Raw genomic sequence first — 12,682 nt, 5'->3', positions numbered from 1 at the left:
TTAAATGTTGGGGGGGAAGGGGCACTTTACCTGCAGAGCTAACACAGTGATTAATTTAAAAACAGCTTTCAGTAAATGCCAAAGAAAGTATGCAATGTTCACAGTCTTACAAACATGCTATGCAAAAGCATTGTTAAAAGTTAAGTGTTTTCTTAAATTCTTAGCTTTAAACTAATACTCCCTAGTATCTTGGCAGACTTTGGGTCATGTGTCCAATGCAGAAATAAAATAACACAGTTGCAAAATTTCATTTCCCAGTATGACACTCTTATTTAAATGATTTGTCTCTCTTACCCCTTAAGTCTGGGATTTTATGTTATTGTTTAGCAGAAGCAATGAAACTTCAGCATTAAAGCCAAAGGTTGGGGAAGCAATTCTCTGTTCTAAAATTATGATGCGCTACATTGCTTAGGTTGACGGTGAGCAATAGAAACAGTGAATCATGCAGATGGGAGGTGGTAACTGGTCAAAAAAAGCTCACAATATTCGAAGTGGAAATTAAAAGAAAAATATTTCTTAAATTGTATTCTTTAAACATACTTAGGTACATTAACTTACACTTTTTGCAGCCAAGTAATTTAGGTTATTAAATTACTGTACTTTTCAAATCTTTCTAATGTAATCTGCCTGAAGCAGGTTACTGAAGAAGGATTTAAACAACAAATACAGTAATTTAAAACTAAAGCACTGAAGTTCAATATCAGTATGAATACTACACATTTTTAAAACTTAATTACAACATCAAGTTATATACAATATACTTGAACATAGGTTTAAACCTTAAAAGTAAATTAAATCTGTTTTACATTTAAAATGTAGTGACTCGCTTTCAAAGTGTACATAATTACATGTTTGGCTCACTATGAAAAACATGGATCAAATCTTAAATATAGGGTAGCAGCATGTTTTTAATTTGGGGGCTGAAAATTGGGTATTGAAATACAATATATTCTTAAACTGTTTCAGGATAGACTCAATCTATAATATTGAGAGAAACAGTTGACTGGATTGTTCAACTCCTAGGGGAAGTTGTTCTATTCAGCTTTCTACAAGAAAACCTCAGGTTCTGTAGTCTTGTCTTGTAAACTTACTTGTGTGCATAGTACTTTTTTCCTTCATTGTGAATGCTGAATTTTGCAACCTAGCTCCTTCTGTAATCAACAGTGACAGCACAAATATTTTTGTGTGCTGTGCTTTTCTTCTGTCATAATGACACGATATCATCTGTGTTTAGCAAAATTCTCCCTTGATTTTTAGTGAGGAGTTCTGCTTTAGAAATGATTGGCATACTATGGGCCAACCAGCACAGTGTACTTCTATTAGGTATTATATACTTTAATGTTGCATCCCCAAGGGAAAACATATGCAAGCCATTTACAAAACTTTTTTTTTTTCTTCTGATGGAGTCTCTATGGTGTAATTCTTCTAGGTCAGTCCTCATTCATATGAAAGGGTTGAAATAAAATTTTACCATGTTTTCACATTCTATTTTTAAAGTCACCACGTGTATCTTACCTTGTTAGGTTTTTAAAAAAAAGTAATCCTCCATGTGTGTTGCTTTACTACCTTTTATTAAGTAAAAGATGCACCTATTTAAATATAAGTGACCAGATAAAACAGTACATTTATATGGATTATATTAGCATCTATTTTGAGATGCTTAAATTGTAAAGACTAAGAAACCACTTGACACATTTTTTACAAAACCCAGTGGCTGATTTTTTTGTTATGTTTGCTGTAGCCGGTTGTACCATGTTTTGGAACTTCTTGGGGAGGGGGGAGAGGAGGATGTTCTTTATTATTTTTGTATCTTAACCTCCTGTATAAAAGTTTTGGGGAGTAAACAAGAACTGAACATCCTATTCCTAATCCTTCAGAATGTAAGGATGCAGCTCTGTATATAGTAAAGCTAGTAATTTGAAGTGAGCTTCAATTCACAAAAGATTAATTGATCAACCTCCCTATCTATGTACTTCGGTCACTCTAAACAGTGCAGATCTATCCTGCCTCCTAATTTAATGTTACCTAGATTACTGTAGGTGGCAGGGGGTAAGGGGAGAAGGGTTGTTGGTTTTGCTGTTGTTTTGAGCCTCTATGCACAGGTAAAATGCAAGTAGTGGTAGCCTGCTCTTTCACATGTGTAAGATAAATTTGGTTGTTGAGTTTCTGTTTTTGGTTTGTTTTTCCCCCTGTAGATCCCAGTGCTCTTGCAATGGTAGGTATGTAGTCTCTGTCCTCCATATTAATAAATAAGGGTAATTTAAACTTCATAGTTGTTTACCCAAACCTGCAAATCTTTCTTTGAATGAATACTCATTCAGTGAAGCCACTTGGGCCAGTAAAAGGGAGCAGTATAGACCTAGCCTGAGTGAAAGCTGATGAGCCTGATCTAAATATTGACAGCATTAGAAATCCACTGGACTACTTACTTCCACTAATGCTCCTAACGTGTGGACTTAACCGTGTGTCAGCTGCAGCATAAGTAGAGGTTTCTAGTCCTTTTAATGTGGTTATAAGCATATTTATCCTTTTTTAATAAGAGAGTTTCTCTTGTTTCAGGTTGCTTGTATTGAGTCAAAAAGGTCTCTTTTTGGAATACAATTTACAAGGTGGTTATGAGCCTCATAAGTTGTTGGAAGTTGGTAGGGGTTAAACACTTTGGAAAATTTAATCTTGATCAGCTCAACTCCTTTTTTCTCTTAGTGACAAGTTTAACTGTGTACAGTGAGTAGCAGCTTTTAAAATAAGTTGTTTACTTGTGTTTCTGCATGGCTTGATAAAGCGAGTTCAGAAGTAACCATCTCATCTTGGCATGGTCAGGAGACCTAGGTTAAAGACCTAACTCTGTCTGCTACTTATTTGTGGTGGAAAAGGGATTGGAGCAAAAGGGAATTCTTTAGCTTTCTATCTGCAAGAAAGGGCTAAGAGCTAATATGCATTACTCTAAAACACTTTATCTGTCCTAACTACTAATTTAGTATTTTATTTATAAACCATTTTTCCTGGAGTAAGTAGCTGTTAAGACTTTCTCCATGTGTTTACTAGTTAAGGGAAATGGTAACAGTTCTAAACTTTGTCATGGAAGTTTAGTGCACAGAAGTTGCCTCCACTTCCTTTTGAACCAAAAGTTTCCAGCAAAGTATGTATGATTTAAAATATGACTGAAAAGTCTTAACCTTCTTACTACAGTTCAGATTCTCTTGCATAAATAATTCCCAAATGTGTAATGATAGGTATAAATTGTAAAATTTAGATCTGGATTTCAAACTAGGGGGTTTTGATTCAGGTCCATAATTATGTAAATACCTTCATGAATATGCATTACATCTGTTCTTAAGACGTTATCGTTCAACAGTGGCAGCTGTTGTTTTAATCTTAACTCTTACAGCGTATGTTGCTAAATTTTTGTTTCTCCTTTCAACTCCATCACAGCTAACTGTTACTTTCCTGTATTTGAATCATAGGTCTTTACACTTTTTAGCAATTCCTGATTACTTTTTCTTATTCCTGTTCTATATACTGCTTATGTACAGCAGTATTTTGACATTTCTCGTTGAAGATGGTGAAACCAGGTAACACGAAAGGAAAAGAAATTAGGTGGACATCTTGTTGTACCAGCCTCTGGGTCACAATGAGATCATGACCCAGCAGCAGGAGCTGTAATTGGCTTTTACAATCTGTTTGCCCTGCTGCCTTTTCTCAGTCTTAGCTGCAGCCCCTTTCACACATTGACCCCTGTCTCTAAGGTAATGCAGGATATGACATGCCTGTGGAACATAAGGTGAGAGAACCCTAATCACAGCTGGTGGGAGAAGGACTTTTTATTGTTATATCTTGTATCCTTTTGCTGAGTGCCATATTTACCTGAATCCAAATCTACTTTGAATTGGAATTTAAGACAATCCTTCAATAATTAGATTCTATAAATGGTAAATTTTTCCATGTTTAGAATCTAATTATTGGAGGATCATCTTAAACTTTGCCCTCCTCACTACTGCAATGAGGCCAGATAGCCCTGCTTCGTCTCCCCTTCCCTCCCTTCCCACCCACCTTTGGGCCTGTGCTTACCATCTGTTGTGACTCTAGCTGTAGCCCAGGGCATAGAGCAACGTGGTGGCTGTAGCCTGGACCCAGCCAAGCAGCAGTGGCAGTAGTAGCTTCAGCCCTGGCCTGGGCTTTGACCTTGTCCTGTGCCTGGGGACAGAGTTGCTGCCACTGCAACTGCTGCTACCTGGCAGGGGTAGGGAGCAAAACCACTATGTGTTGCATGCTTGGAGCTGGTGTTGGAGCCAGACCTGCAACAGGATAAGTGCTGATGGTGGGTGGCTGGTGGTAGGGGCAAAGGCAGTGCGGGGGGGGCAGAGGGAGTAGAGAGCAGGTGGTGTCATGGGTGGCAGCCACCTGCCACCTTACCTTGCACTCAAATCCAAGACAAAAAGCTCTTTTCCCTGTGCTGGGGGGGGAGCGGGGGAGGAGGAACTTGTCTTGATTTCAAGTAAGTATAGTATTTGAGCCATTCCACAGGGTTGAAGTTGGAACTGAAGATCTCAGTAAGAAAAAGCAAGCATCATGGTTCCTATTGTTTGTGACCACATTACTTTGGAAAGCCTTTGATGGAGACTTAAAGGAGAGAGGGGGGTTCCATGGCCAGTGTAGCGGAAGTGCAACAAATAGCTAATTTCTAAAACAGGAACACGCATCTCTGAGGGTATGCAGCCATCTTTTGGAAGGTACAAGAGAGGAAAGATTGGGAGAGCAGAAGGGGGAAAAAACAAATATAAACAGAGAAAAGAGAAGAAACACCAAAATTAAGAAAAACAGTTCTATAGTCACTCATGGTTGCTGGAGACATTGAGTGGTTGCAGTGATTTATAAAGGGTTACTTTTATTATCCATAACATTGGATCCTAGCAGTACAAAAGTCTCAAACTTAAAATGGGGTACATGACCTACAAAATCTCAGAAATACTGCTCTGAAGAAGTTATAGATGGAGTTCTTTCTCTTAAGTCAAACATCTAGGTAATTCAAAGCTAGTATTCTATAAGGATTTCATACAGACTAGATACTGATCTTTGCCCTTTGAAAATAAGCAACCTTCAATTGATTTTGTGCAGCAGGTCCTCTTACCAGCATTAGATTGTGTTGCTACATGAATGAGAGAACCTCTAAACTACCTTGGTACTGCAGGAGAAGCTACTGATGATTAACGGGTATACCTTCCTAGGTTAATGAAGCATTGCATTGTGGCTGGTATTAAGAACAAAGATGTTAAGGAATTAGTTGATGGAATGGGTTTTTTTGTTGTTGAAAAATGCAAACTCAACTAAACTTTCTACAGAACTATTTCAACATCATTTTCACCAGGAAGGTTTTTAAAGTCCATACACAGAGCTAGTCCAAAGTAACCAGCCACCCAGTGGCTAGGATGCTCCAGAGATGTGGAAAGTTTTGCTGTGCCAAATTTAGAACTTGCATCTGGATTTTCCATGTGTCGGACAATACCAGTGGACCAATGACTGTTCTAAGCTGAGTTTTTTCTTTTCACAAAAAATAATTTCTAAAGGTCTAGTTGTCACTCAAATGGGGAATGAAAAGAAATGTCAGAACCAATACTTTCTTCTATTTTTTTTATTTTGTGAAACAATTACTTTCCATTAACGGTCACTTTAGTCACTTCAGCTGCTTGCAGACGTTTAAAAACAAAAAAAACCCAAAATGGCTTTTCACTTCAAATTGCAAACTCCTATGCTGAGCCCAGTTGCATGCCTGGAAGAGGCAGCATGTTAGTTGAATCTGGGTCACCCAACTTCTGTATAGATTGGGCACTGTCACAGGGCGGGGACCCAGGCGCGGCTGTGATCTCTCCTGGCGCCCCCTACCATGCCAAGTTGGCAATCACGCACCCTCGTTCTTGTCCGCCACGTCTTTGATGGTCCAAGTATTCTAAGGGAGGCTGCCTTTATCTGTCCCCTTGGACACGGTGCTCTTACTTTTCCTGGCCCCTGTTCTATATGGATAGATTCTGGTGCACCCAGCCCTATGGGCTATGCGTGGCTCCTACCACCCCTTATACCACGCCCCAAGCCTCTCAGATGTACCGGACGTTGGTGTGTCTATTCTTGTTGCCCACGCCCTCACGGATGCCCTCTGGGTTTGTCTTCCCTTAGCGGCCCTCTCTGGGGCTTCTACCCATACACTCGTCCTCTCTGGGGCTTCTACCCGTACGCTCGCCCTCCCTGGGGCTTCTAGTCTCGCGCGCCCTCCCTGGGGCTTCTTATTCCTATACGCCCTCCCTGGGGCTAAACGCAATGCTCTTATTGTGTGCCCACCCTGGGCCCAACGCAATACTCTCGCCCTCCCTAGAGCTCTTTTCGTGCTCACGCCCTTGCTGGGGCCTTTCCTTGCGATCCCCGCAGTTGAGGCTTAGGTGGCCTTAGCCGTACCTGGCCTCCAGACCCCCTCTCAGGTCCTACACCCCACTGGGGATTCTTGCCTGCGCCCACACTGGGCTCCTCCCGATACTGCCCACACTGGGGCCGGGGTTGGGACACCCCAAAATGCAGTGCCCTCTACAGCGCCAGGAACCCCCCCCACTACTGGGGAGCTCCCATGAGGCCTCCTCCAACCCCTACAGCCTCACCCGGTCCTCCGGTGTAACAACAACCAAAACCATAAGCCCATCGGCTGTAACACAAAAACCCAAGCCTCCTGGCTAAAACTGAAACCCTAAGCCCTCTGGCTCATCATCATTTCCATCCCTGTCAGGGGTCCCTCTACCTGGCATCCTCTCTGATAAGCTGCTCAGGCCCCCAGGTTCCTCAACTCAGCCTGCTCCCGCAGAGCTCCATCTTCCGCAACTGCCAGAGGGGAACTGCCTATGGCCTCAGCCTGGGCTGTTTATATAGGCCAGGCCCTTCCCCCTCCTGGTCAGCTGACCCTTGTGGTTGCCCCAGCAACCAACACCTGTTCTTTAGGAGCAGGTACTTCAGTGCACTGCGACAGGCACTTTAGCGGGGATTTTTTTTGGTGCTATTATCTAATTTTGGCACCCCCAGTTAGTGCTGTGAGTCTGTTCCCACTCTGTGGTCTGGGTCCCTGACTCACCTGCCACAACTTGATGGAATTGTAAAGAAGAGGGGGTTCAGTGATGTTCCCTTCCCCCAGACCCAAAGACAGGATACTCATGGGATTGCCATTGGTTGTTCTCAGGACTCCACCTCCCCTACACCTCGTCTACTTGCCAGCTGTGTCAATCTTCATGCCGTATCCCTGACTCGGGGTTATGGCACAGGCATAGCCCTGAGGTGAATCCACCTCCACAACTGTATACACAGTGCAGGCTTGGGCAATCAACCTGACTGCTCAGGCTCCTAGGTTGACCCTAAGGCCTTAAGTGCTGGCTTCAGTGCTGGGGGGAGGGTATATAAAGCTGGTCGACTCAGAGAGAATCGCCATCCTAGAGCCCCTAACGCTCTGGGGCCGGGCTTTGCAAACTTCCTGGCCGGGATCCAGCTCCTGCCCTCACTTCTCTGCCCCTGGGCAGAGTCATCAGGTCTGTTGCCATTGGCACGCTGGGTCTTGGTGTGCCTGGCATTCTCCCAGCTAGTCCTTCCCACTGTCTTGGCGGTGTTTTTAAATCTTTCGCAGTGGCAGTGGCCCCAGCTAACATCAGCTGGCCACTGCCCAGCTTGAGGAACAGCCTCTTGAAGAGCCGGCAAAATGATGGCTCGCACAGCTTTCTCCACTCCGGCCTGCCTAGGAGGTAAGTTTTCTGGGGCATGGGTGTCCCTGCTCCCTTCTTCAGGAGCTCCGGTGTCTGCCCCCAGCGTTTCCAAACCTTGTGGGGGTTTCCCCCCACCACACTAATAGCTGATTGATTCATCTATTAGATAAAAATGCCAAAAAATCCCCACCAAAGCACCTGATCTATAGAGATGATGCAGAGCCAGGTTGAAGTAACATGCTGCTTCCAGTAAAGCACATTTTATTAATTTATTTATTTTAATGTCTGCAAGCAGCCTTTGTCCCTAAAAGTGCTTAGCTTTGGTTTTTTAGATTAAACAAAAATCATTTATTGATGTCCATAGCCTGTATAGATTCCATTGTGTATAGCCTGTATAGATTCCACCCCCTTATCTGCCTCCTGTAGAGTCAGCTGCCTTCTTCAGGGGGTCTGATGACTAAGGCTGTGCAAAGCTTCAGTAGCCAACTCGATTTAGAGGAGATCCGGCTCAATTCGACAACCAAATCTCTGAATCCAAATCGAATCAGGAGGCCAGTTAAAAGGTCCAAATTGAATCAAAAGCCTCCAAATTGATTTGGAAAAGATTTGGTGCCACTTCAAGCCATAGACTGAACAGGCAGCAGTCCGCACCATGCTGGATGCAGCTGCCTCCAGCTGGTAAGTCTTGTGGTGGGCAGAGGGGGAAGGGAAGAGGCATGGGGGCGCAGATCAATGTCCCCACAGTGATGGAGGGATTGGGGCTGGGACAAGCTGCCCAGCCAGGGTGTGAGGGGGCGGTGCGGCTCAGGGAGGGGGAGAGGAGGGTGTGGGATGTGGGTACGGTAGCAGTGGGAGTGGGGGCTATGCCCTGCTGCTGCACCTGCATCCTGAGCCCTCCTGCCCCAACTGCCGCTTGCCCAGCCAGGGCAGGAAGGCATGGGATGTGGGCACGGCAGCACTGGGAGCAAGAGCTATGCCCTGCTGCCACTTGCCCCCTTCCACCTGGAGCGAGCCACACCTGCACTGCACCCCCTGCCCCGGCTGGACAAGTAGCTGCAGGGCATAGTCCCCACTCCCACTGCTGCTGTGCCTGCATCCTGTGCCCCCCTCCCTGAGTCCTGCTCCCCTTTGCCCCAGCTGGGGAGCTTGTCCCAACCCTAATCCCTCCCTCATTGTGGGGGTGTTGATCTGGCCCCCCCCCATGCCCCTTCTCTCCACCCTTCACCCACCACAACAGATTTACCAGCTGGAGGCAGCTGTGTCCAGCATGGTCAAACACTGCTGCCTGTTTAGTCTATGGCTGAATCTCTGAAGTGGCACTGAATCTTCAGATTCGATTCAGCCAAATCAAATCAGGACAGTGATTTGCATCTCCAAATTAAATCACTGCCCCTCTGAATTGGCTGAATCTGAAGCAAATACTTGCCGCTTTGCACAGGCCTACTGATGACCTCAAGCTCCCCAATCTGCTGTGCTGAGCAGCATCTGCCACTACCATGCACCGCCATCCCCAGCTGTGCTCTCAGAGGTGCTCTGTCATCCTATGAGATCCTTGAAGGGTGCAGAGTGTGAGAGATCAATTCTATAAGAAACAAATTGGTTTTTGAAATGAAGTGCCACTGAATCCAGAAAAGTTATGGAGGGCTGCCTTAAAGCTAAGAAGGTTGAGAACCACTGTTCTATATATACTGTTGCTGGTGTTGATTATATGCTTACTGGATGTCTACTTTCCATCCCAGAACTGGCTATATTTCAGGGATGATCAAAGTGATCCCTATGTATTTTAAACCCTACCTCATGATAACTTATGAGGCTGGCTCAGTACTTGTAAAATAATTTGAAATAATTCTATGCAAGTTTCCAAGGCAACAAAGTGTTACTGGTTTAGGGTTCAGCTGCCCAAGTCTTTGGCATTACTAACTGGAACTCCTATTAATTAATGTATGTTAGATAATTAGGTTTCTAAAAACCACTTCCATCAACATGTTGCCATTCAAATCCAAGCTAAGATGAATAAATTGTCACATAATAAAAAGTGAATAGAGAAATGATGCTTCCTAAACATGCAAGCATTAAGTGGAGCAAATGAATGCAATTATTGGATGTTTGCTGCATTAAAACAGTGTTCAGAATAAATTGTAAATAACTGAGGGAAGAACCAATTTGGTTTGCCAGTGATTATTTTCCCAGGGAGTTAAAGATTAATTTAAGATTAATTCATTCTCCTTAGTGAAGTTTAACAGCTGTACTCATTGTGACAAGCTCAGTTGCTAGAAGGAGGGAATGTTGCTTTGGGCATAATCCATCAATTCACGTACTACAAGAGGCACTACTATTTGTGTCAACATTTACAGCAATTCAATGTGTGTGTGATGCATTACATGTAAATGTTATAGTATAAAAATATATTTGCTGTTTTTTCACAGAGAAAGGAAATACATAGCGTTTTAATTTGAAGGCTTTTACAAGTACAGAAAAGAGGAAACAACAAGTAACAAGCGTGGGTTTCCTAGGCATGGCAAGCTTCTTGCTAGCAAATTTCAAACTACTTTAGAAATAGCCATGAGAACAAGGATGGGAGATGTTCATTAAACATCTTCATTAAAGGTGCTTCAATAAAATAGGTAAATAGTCTTACTTTGCAGATGAGGACACTGGAAGAGATGTTGTGACTTGTGTGATATTACAAGTCACTATTACAGTATGGCTTAGAAACCAGGCCTCAAGATTCCTATCCCTGGACCACACTGTCTGTTTCTAAATAAGAAAGCTTACAAATAATTTTTTTTTGAACTTGATGGCTTCAGCTCTGACTTCCCCAAAACCTTGCAGAGGGCTCTCCTAGTTTTTTGCAGGCCTTGTACCAGTAGAGAAAGAGAGGCATTCTGGAAAGAGGCTTAACCATTCACACACACCCTCATTTGGTTCTCACATCATACGTGATGTTTATTACTGCTGTCAGAAGCAGGAGTACTCTGCAAACTGTCATGGGGCCCTATGCATCTGTTTACCAGAATAGAGACAAGGAAGGCTACATTACTAGCATTCATGAACATCAGCTTTCTAGCCAAAACCAGGATGTGCCAAAAAGTGCTGGCCTGAGGAATGTGTTAAACTTTGAATGCCTCACTAGAGATGGAAAATAGAGTGCAAAGTGGATAGATAATGACAAGATGTGATGGAAACCAAAGGCAACCGAATTAAGACAGGAAATACTGTGCGCAGCTTTACCCAGAATCATTGACCTGTAGAATTCATTGCCATAAGGGTGTATAATCCTGTTGCATTGATTCTAAGGAGGCTTGAATTTCATGGCCATTGGTAATGAAGCAAGTATGCAAGCTAGGACAAAGCTACACATGAATCCTCACAATGAGATTCTGAGTAGCTGCTGCAGGATCAAAAAGACCCGTGTATTCCAGAGCCATGCTCTGCTTGTTAGGGTTGTTTCATCTCACCTAATAAGCACAAATTCAAGTACCATTCATTAGAAACTTTAGAGAGGTTGACTCCCACCACTGCCACCAGTACAGACTGTCGTTAAGGAGAGCCCCCTAGAAAGGAACAGACATTCCATCAGCAAAGACCTCAGGATATACTTCACTCTTCAGCAGGTTGGGAACTCTACAGTATATGTGGGCACTACTAGAAGTAGAAGAAAACGAAGTTACTTAACAGCAACTGGGCAAAGAACAAACGGTCAAAAAGCCCAAGGCTGAATCAATTCAGACTTTGCAGGTTAGTCTAAGCTGCATAGTTTGAACCAATAAGTAAGTGAACAGACATTTACTTCTGAGTCCAGAAATGCAGCCGCATGCCTGCAGTGGCCCAGGCCAGAATCCAGGAATGGTAGAGCAGCACTGTTCTCCGTTGGAGCAGACAGCTTGGGCCAAGGCTAGTCTGCCCACCCTGTAAGTGGGGTTTTGCAGGGGAGGTGCAGAGCATCCTGAGACAGTGGGGGGACTGTGAGTTAATTTGAATCTGGAGGGGATCTGGGACAAATTCAATAAACCAATTTAACCTCATTCAGTTAAGTCTGGTATTACATATGTCTAGGTTTATCTTAAACCAGTTTTTGCCATTTGAAAGCAGTTCATGTGCACTGAAGTTCTGTTGTGTTACAGATTTTAACTGGTTTCTGATCCTTCATATTGGTTTGTATGTAATTTATGTCCCTAGCCCTAGAGTTCTTCACATTAGATTCCTGCCATACTGCCCCTCTTCATTGATGTCAAATTTAGACAGGACTTTGCTACTGAAAGACAGCTAAGGAACAGGAACTAAAGACTGCCCTTTATCTAGGGTTGCCAACTATTCATGAATTTATGGACAGCCTGTTTAAAAAAATGGTTAAAAGTCTTTAAAAAAAATATTTAGATGACTGTAAAAATCAATGGATGTCTGGCAACCCTGCTTCCTCCCACAGCTGCCCACTGAGACCTTCAGGTGTTTTTGTAAACTCTTTGGGGCTTGCATGCACAGGACTAAGCTTTTCTCCTCACTTTGCCCTCAGAGGGGAAGTGAGGGCAGAGGGAGCATATCCATGCACAGGGGGAAAGGGCTTTGAGTGTCCCAGTTCTGTGCTAAACTTCCCCTGTCCACCCCGTCTCCCACTGCCTGCTAGATGTGCCCCCTGTGCATTCCACTGCTTCCCTCCACTCTCCCACATGGAGAAGATGTTTGCTGCTGAAGCAGATCAGGCCCTTTGCTGCTGCAATAAGTTGGGGAGAAGCAGCTGCAGCAAAAGGGTGCTGCTTACAGCCCATTCACAACAGAAGTGCGTTTCTCTCTCCCATCTACTGCAAGGGGAGGAGCAGTAGATGGAAGAGAGAAACCTGCTGCTCCCTGCAAGGGGAGGAGCAGTCAGGAGACCCTTTGCATCTCAGCCTTGCTCTTGAGGGAGCATACAGGGATTTGGCAGAGGTGAGACATTGCATAGTGGGGTGGGGGGGAGGGGG

The 12,682-nt window shown here is 43.8% G+C and overlaps 1 protein-coding gene across 5 annotated transcripts in view; it reads left to right on the top strand.

Annotated features, from left to right (window-relative positions):
- The window catches only part of MAP3K21 (mitogen-activated protein kinase kinase kinase 21), a 63,071-nt gene extending 62,821 nt beyond the window's left edge, over positions 1-250 (top strand). For all 5 annotated transcript variants that reach the window (XM_019527094.1, XM_019527093.1, XM_019527095.1 and 2 more), the window contains one exon: positions 85-250. The gene's annotated coding sequence lies outside the window, so the exon portion shown is untranslated. The remainder of the gene's footprint in view (positions 1-84) is intronic.
- The last annotated feature ends 12,432 nt before the right edge of the window (positions 251-12,682 follow it).

Source organism: Gavialis gangeticus, unplaced genomic scaffold (assembly GCF_001723915.1).
Source record: "Gavialis gangeticus isolate Ggan-Ray unplaced genomic scaffold, GavGan_comp1, whole genome shotgun sequence".
NCBI lineage: Eukaryota > Metazoa > Chordata > Crocodylia > Gavialidae > Gavialis > Gavialis gangeticus.
This window is presented reverse-complemented; position numbering and strand designations above follow the sequence as displayed.